The sequence below is a fragment of the Equus caballus genome, chromosome 12 (assembly GCF_041296265.1).
Source record: "Equus caballus isolate H_3958 breed thoroughbred chromosome 12, TB-T2T, whole genome shotgun sequence".
NCBI lineage: Eukaryota > Metazoa > Chordata > Mammalia > Perissodactyla > Equidae > Equus > Equus caballus.
Genome location: NC_091695.1, coordinates 46,002,501 through 46,009,452, shown reverse-complemented (window position 1 = coordinate 46,009,452; position 6,952 = coordinate 46,002,501). Strand labels below are relative to the sequence as shown.

The 6,952-nt window shown below is 59.6% G+C and overlaps 1 long non-coding RNA gene across 1 annotated transcript; it reads right to left on the bottom strand.

The window, feature by feature from the left end:
- Positions 1–368: 368 nt before the first annotated feature.
- Positions 369–4,805, bottom strand: LOC138916448 (uncharacterized). Its single transcript, XR_011423745.1, has 2 exons — positions 4,453–4,805; positions 369–3,700 (listed from the first exon to the last, which is right to left on the bottom strand). It is a non-coding gene; the product is annotated as an uncharacterized lncRNA (long non-coding RNA).
- Between the last annotated feature and the right edge of the window lie 2,147 nt (positions 4,806–6,952).

The following is a 6,952-nucleotide window of genomic DNA, read 5'->3' as shown; positions in this document are numbered from 1 at the left end:
GGGCTGGTCCTTAACCCAGGGGACTGGAGGCCTCGCAGCAGCTGCTCCCCCAGAGGGGCACCCCTGCCCTGGGCCCCTCCATGGGATTCCTGACCAGCCCTCATCCCCCTCCCACTCTCTGTTTCTCTCACTGCCCCTGCATCCGCTCCGCCTGTAGCCCGGGCTGGCTGCTGGGCGTCTGGGTAACGGTGCTCACGGTCTGGGGCCAGCCAGACCCAGAAACCAAGTGCACGTCACCGAGGTGAGGGCCGCACCGAGGGAGGCCGGGCGCACCGCGGGATCTTTCCGCGTGCCGGGTCCTGCAACGACACCTCAGGGCGGCGGCCACCCTGGCGGCCCCAGGAACCGGCTTAATGAACGGATCGGCCTCCTGGGGTCCCACCAGGGCAAGGACTTTATTTTCCCCTGATCTCGGCTTCAGAAAGCCCTGTCAGATGTCACCTTGCTGGCCCGTCACTGTCCGCAGATGTGGCTTTTTCATGAAGCTGATACAACTTAAATTCCAGATCCTCTCACTTGCCAGGTGCCTTCCACGAGTCTGAAATCGAGGTGTCGCAGGGCTGCGCTCCCTCCACAGGCTCCAGGGGAGTGTCCTTCCCGCCTCGTCCAGCTTCTGGGGCTCCAGCTGTCCCTGGGCTGTGGCCGCAGCCCTCCAGTCTCCGCCTCTGTCTTCACGGGGCCTCTGCCCCATGTGTCTGGTCTCAAATCTCCCTCTTCTGTCTCTTATAAGGACACAGTCATGGGGTTTAGGGCCCACCCTAAATGCAGGATGACCTCATCTCAGGATCCTTAACTTAATTACATCTGCAAAGATCCTTTTTCCAAATAAGGTCACACTGACAGGTCCAGGGGACTAGGTTGTGGACATATCTTTATGGGGGAGGGCAGCATTCCAGCACCACAGCCCCATCCACAACCCTGTCCGCAAGAAAACGAGGTGCGAAGCCTGCAGCGAGGTGTGGTGTGAGAGGCAGAGATAGAGAGGGACAGGGAGGTGCCCGGGGAGAGGGGGTCGGGACGGCGTCTCCTCGGGGTGACATTTAAGGCCAGACTGGAAGGCTGAGAGGTGGGCCACCCTGTGAGGGTGGGGCAGGGAGCACCTTGTGCAGAGGGAAGCCCGCGGGTGCAGGCCTAGGGTGCGAGCGCAGAGGGCCCGCGAGTCTGGAGGGTGGCAGATGAAGGGGAGGCAGGGAGAGGAGGATGGGAAAGCCTGTCTGGGACGGTCCCCCAAAGAAGCGGCAGTACACCAGGTCCTGGGTGACGAGGAAGGGTGTTTCTGGGGACGAGGTCCTGTGCTGGGATGGTCTGCCGGCCTCCTCGGGACCCTGGGGACCCAGCCTTGCCTGGTGCTGGCCACTGGGCCTTGTCCCTACCGGATGTGAGGACCAGGAGGCTCGGGGCCCTTGGAAGAGTCAGGCAGGGCCCCCTTCACTGCTTGGACCCCTGTGAGAGCTGCATGAAGCCACATACGAAGCCAGGCAGCTTTATCGGCAGCTGACAAAGCCTCAGGCCTTCAAAATCATCATTAGAGGCTCAGCCGCCTGCTCAAGGCCCAGCCCTGGGGGCCTCTGCTGGATGGACGGCAGACCACACCCAGGGAGCCAGGAGCCCACCCAGAGTACCCCCTCCTCCTGCTGCCCCTAACCACCCGGCCATCCTGCCAGGCGTGGCCCGGAACCCTGTGTGTGCCGTGCGCCCGGAGCCCCTCCCAGGCCCTTGTGCCGTGGAGGGAGACAGTAAGAAGGGTGATGAGAATTGTGGCGATGTTAATGGTTTTGTTCTTTCAGACAATGGATGCCGGGCACCTGCTTTTCTGTCCCAGGGGCCAAGTAGTGTGGCCACATCGAAGCGTCGCATGCACCAGGTGCCTGGCCTTGAAGGGCTCATGTATGGGGGCAGGGGGACACCAGACGAATAAACAGATAATGTGCAGGTTGGGGGGCAGTGAGGGAGTGATGGAGTCCGGTGAGGGGAGGGGCCCGCAGTGCATGGGGAGGCCGGGAGTTTCTTGGAGGTGGCTGAGCAGAGGCCTGAGGGCATCTGGGGCTCAGGAAGAGCGTTCCAGGCAGAGGCGTCAGGAACTTGGCACGGGCTGTGTGCCCCCAGACGTGGAGAGAGGCGAGGCAGGTGGCAGGCAGGAGAAGCGGGAACTTGAGGTGCAGAGGGAATCCTGTAGGGGGGCCTGGTCCTGGGCCCCTGAGAGGTCCCGCTGGCCCGGGGGTCTGGAGGCCCCGGGGTTTCCATCCTGCCAATGCCCCTTTTGCTGAAGTGGGCTGCGGCTGGCGTCTGAGGGGTGCGGCTGAGATGAGCAGCGCTGGGGTGAGGGGCTGTGCTCCCTAGTGGTCTGGTGCCAAGACGGACAGGTGAGTCTTTACCTGACTGGCCGGCTGTGGACCCTGGAGGAAGCCGGCTGAGTGTGCAGCATGTGGTTCTGTGGGGCATGGGGGCATCCTGCTGAGCTGGGGGCCAGAGCTGGAGCACCCGGAGTGAGGGGTCCCCAGACCCGGCTGCAGGTGGAACCCACACTGGCGGTGGAGAGGGGCCTGGTTCTTGGGACCCCTGCCCCCAGCCCTGCTGGAAGTGGGATGGCCCCCAGAGACCCCAGGTTGGCCCATGGAAGGAGGGAGGCCGGCTGCCCCACTCTGAGACCCCCACAGGGCACCCAGGGCTGGGGCCCCCATAGCCTCTCCCCCTATCCCCCTCATCAGAACAGCAAATTGGTGGGGAGCGCAGGCTCTGGAGGCAGACACAGTGGTTCAAGTGCCCGCTCCCCCAGAATCACCAGCTGGGGACCTTGGCTGTGTTCCTTTGACCTTTCTGAATCTCACTTTTCTCCTCTAATGGGGGAACTGGGGGGTCAGGGTCGGGGGCTTTGGGACTAGCCTTGCCGGGTCCTGGCCGTGTGGCCCAGGGTCATTTACATGCCTCCTCCAGCCCCTGCCCCCACGGGCTGTGTTTTCTCGGGTGCGCATTAAATGTGTGAACGCACGGAAAGTGCTCAGCACCATGTGTGGCCCGATTCATCGTCTCTGCGATCATTAGTGCCCAGGGGTGAGATAACCGCTGTGATCAATGACCCCAAATGCCAGCGGCCTGGCCCAATAAAGGTTGCCTTCTCACGCACATCGCATCCAGTGCAGGTGGGTGGGGAGGAGGATGCTGCTCCACAAAGTCATTCGGGGATCCAGGCTCCTTCCAGCTTGTGGTCCTCTTAGGGCTTCAGAGTCTTCCTCCAGGATCCTCGGCAGACAGGGGATGGCAAAGGAGGTTCCTATGGGCCAAGCCTGGGCCGTTTCCACCCATATGCCCGAACCCCACTAACCCCAAGGGGAGCTGGGATGTGAAGACTGGCTGTGCGTCCAGGAGAGGCCAGGGCTCATCCCCAACCAGCCAGCCTCGGTCTTAGCTCCTCTCGTCCCCCAGAGCTGCAGGAGCACCAAGCTGGACGGTGGGTGCGAAGGGCCCGCGAGGCCTGGCGTGGGTGAGGCCTGGTAGTTATGGTACCGACACACCAAAGTCGACTTCGAAATCCCCGAGCGAGGCTCCAGGGCGAGCTTGGCCTCGCAGGCTCCCCACGTCGGCTCCTCTCCTCCTCTCAGGGGTGAGAGATTTCTCTTCTTGGGCAGTGTGTACACATCACCAGCCGTCTCTTGTAAATCCCTTAATCTTATTACTCCTTCGTGGAAAGGCTGCCATCATTCTTTTCATATTAAAAAAAAAAAAACCATGACAAGTTTCTTAAACAGCGCTCATTTTTGCCCTTGGGTTCCCACTGGGATCATTTCCTGTTGGGGAAGGATGGGTCCCGCTGGGTGTCAAGGAAGCGAAGCCCATCCTGAAACGAAGTCTCCTTCGTCCCCCATGCAGCCAGCCCAGGTGACAGGGCACAGCCCGTCTGCTCAACCAAAGTCCAAGCAGACGCCTCGCCCCCTCCAGACCCCTTTCCCAACGCCCACTGCAGGGGTGGAGGGCAGAGGTCCCCGAACAGGGCCCTGGATCCCAGTCACTAGAGGCACTTGCTAAAATGCAGAGCTCCAGGCCCCCTCTCAGTGGCACCGATGCTGAATCTCAGGCAAGAGAGCTGAGGAATCTGTATTTTCAGCAGGCGTCCCCGGGAGAGGCTGACGTGGTCCGTCTGGGGCCTGGGATCTGTCCCCGGCTGCAGAGGACAATGAGTTGAGACAGATGCACCCCTGTCTCCGGGAAGCTGGCTGTCTAGCAGGGAGGGTAAGACTTGGACCCACAGCAGAAACGTCGCCTGACATAAAATGTCATGGCATAAAATTAACCATCCTAAGGCGAACAATTCCGCGGCATTGACCACCACCTCCATCAAGTTCTAACACACTTTCACCGCCCCAAAGGGAACCCCCGTCTCCAGCAAGCAGCCACTCCCCATTTCCCCCACGAGTCTGGCAACCAACGATCCTGGTGGGGTCTCTGTGGGTTTACCTGTTCTGGATATTTCCTATAAACGGCATCGTGCGAGCTCTGATCCTTCGAGCCTGGTTACTTTCACCCAGCGTGAGGTTTTTGAGGGTCATCCGTGACGTAGCATCTATCAGGGATTCATCCCTCCTCAGGCTCCCACAGACACTCTCGCCCCCTCCTCACAGCCGACAGGGAGCTGGACCATGTTGGAGAGTCGGCTCCCAGCGAGCAGTGAGGGCCCAGCAGGCTGGACTCCTGCCTCAGGAGGAAGGGAGCTTTCCTTAAGACCCGGGCCTCTCTCCTGCCTTCCGCCCACCCCCAGGTGAGCATGAGGACAGGAAACCACAAATGCATCTCGGATGTCGAGGACAGATGGAGGCCGCAGATGCCTCGCTGTGAGCCTCGAGCTGGGGCCCCGCCTCCTTCCTGTCCTCCAGCCCCGGGAGGCAGTGCACACGCCGGCAATTTGGCATGTTATAAATAACCTCGTTGGGACTTTGTTTGAAAGCCCTGTTGCGGTGGATTGCTCCAGGCTCTGCTTAGCCTTCAGAACAATTTCCTCCCGAAACCGCCCGGGCTGGCCAGCCATGCTTGTCTGAAGAGCGGTGACTGTCTCCCCACCAGACGGGGTCCTCGGACTTCATCCAAAGCCAGTCCGTATTCCTGGTGAGCTGGATCCCCACTCCCGAAGGGAGGGACTCACGCCGTCCTCCTGTCCCCGTAGGATGGAGAAACCGCCTCCCTGCCCCCACATCTTTCCTTCTGAAATCCAGCCTGTCCTGGGAGGCCCTGAAATCTCACAGCCCTGGGCCGGGCAGGATGTCATGGCTGCATCCCCCATCCCTCTGGGTCTTCCTGTATTTTGAGAATCGTGGGGGGTCTGGAGTGAGTTGAGCAGCATCCTGGTCCCCGGAATTCTGACGCAGGCGCATCTTCCCGCCACTGCTCCTCTCTGGGCCTCTGATGGGCCACAAGTTCTGGCCCATCGTGAGGCGTGACCGCCACCCCCCCGCCCCCCCCCCCCCCCCCCGCCCCTGGTGGCAGGAGGAAGCCATTTGTCATCATGGAAGGATCTGCCTGCTGGCGTGTTTATCTAGAGGAAGGAAATGAACTCTTTTCATCTCCTCCAAGAGGCGTCTGGCCCTCTCCACAGCCTGATCTGTCAGCCAGGGGAATTTTAAATAACGCGTCACACATTTGTCAGTACCTGTTTTGTGTCTCCCGTGGAGTTCTCTGCTCATCACCCCTGGGTGTCACACTTTATTGCTCCTTCCTCCTTTAAACAAACTCTGTCATAAATTTAATTCTTGTCTGAGCTGAGTGTGAAAACCTGACCCACCATCCTGGGCCTGCAAGGCACGGCTCCCTCCTCGGGCGGGTGTCCAGGGTGGCCTGCCCGGGGTGGCTGGGGCGTGTGGGGTGCCAGTTGGGATGCCTGTTGTGGTTTGGGAGGCTGCTGTCCTGTAGGCGCAAGTACAACATGCTTGTTTTTCCAGATTTCCAAGCCAGGGAATGAGTAGTAAGAAAATCTCACCTGGCAACTGGCATGGAAATTGCTGGAGAGCAATTGCGCTAGCCCAGCCGTCTGCACCAGTCTGCACACTTCTGGCCAACAGGATTGTTCAGCTAAGAGTGCCTTTGAAATTAACAACCACGGCATTTGCCCCTCCAGTTTCCCCCAGGCCTAGTGATGCAAGGGTGAGACCAAAGGGCAAACAACCTCCCATCTGTCCACTCCTCCATTCAACCATCCACCCACTCAACCATCCATCCATCCACCCATCCATTCATTTACCCATCCACCCACCCACCCATCTGCCCATCCAATCATCCACCCATCCACCCATCCACCCATCCATCCATCCATTCATTTATCCATCCACCCCTCCACCCATCCACCCATCCATCCATCCATTCATTTATCCATCCACCCCTCCACCCATCCACCCATCCATCCATCCATTCATTTATCCATCCATCCACTCATCCACCTATCCACTCATCCACCCATTCATCCACCCATCCTTCCATCAATCCCTCCTTCCCTCCATCCATCCATCCATCTATCCATCCATCCACCTATGCATTTGTCTGTCCATCCATCCACCCATCCATCCATCCATCTATCCACCCACTCATCCATCCATCATCCATCCATCCATCCATCCACTCAACCATCCATCCATCTATTCACCCATGCATACATGCATGCATGCATTTATTCATCAGGGATTTATGGCACACCTAGTGTGTGCCAGGCCCTGTGACAGATGCTGTGCTCCCAGTGACAACAAGGACAGACCCTGTCTGCTCTGAGGCTAACAGAACAGGAGGGGGCTCTGGGTAATTGCAGGTGTGGTACATGAAGAAAGAGAAGCAGAGGGAGCCTGTGACAGACCACTGGGGAGAGCCTATGGGTCTGGAGGAGAGAGAGAGAGCATGGAGCCTGGGAGGAACGGAGGCCAGATGGCTGGAGCAGAGCCCTGATACTCACAAACTCCTGCGGGAGGCTGAGGGTGGA